This window comes from Bison bison, unplaced genomic scaffold, assembly GCF_000754665.1.
Source record: "Bison bison bison isolate TAMUID 2011002044 unplaced genomic scaffold, Bison_UMD1.0 scf7180017864050, whole genome shotgun sequence".
In the NCBI taxonomy this organism is placed as follows: Eukaryota; Metazoa; Chordata; class Mammalia; order Artiodactyla; family Bovidae; genus Bison; species Bison bison.
In genome coordinates this window covers 5,013,274-5,013,477 of record NW_011494622.1, presented here as the reverse complement: position 1 = coordinate 5,013,477, position 204 = coordinate 5,013,274, and positions in this window count along the sequence as shown.

Sequence of the window (204 nt, the reverse complement as noted above, 5' to 3'; positions counted from 1 at the left end):
AAATTAAGACGCTTACTTCTTGGAAGGAAAGTTATGACCAGCCTAGATAGCATATTAAAAAGCAGAGACATTACTTTGTCAACAAAGGTCCATCTAGTCAAAACTATGGTTTTTCCAGTAGTCATGTATGGATGTGAGAGTTGGACTATAAAGAAAGCTGAGCACCGAAGAACTGATGCTTTTAAACTGTGGTGTTGGAAAAGA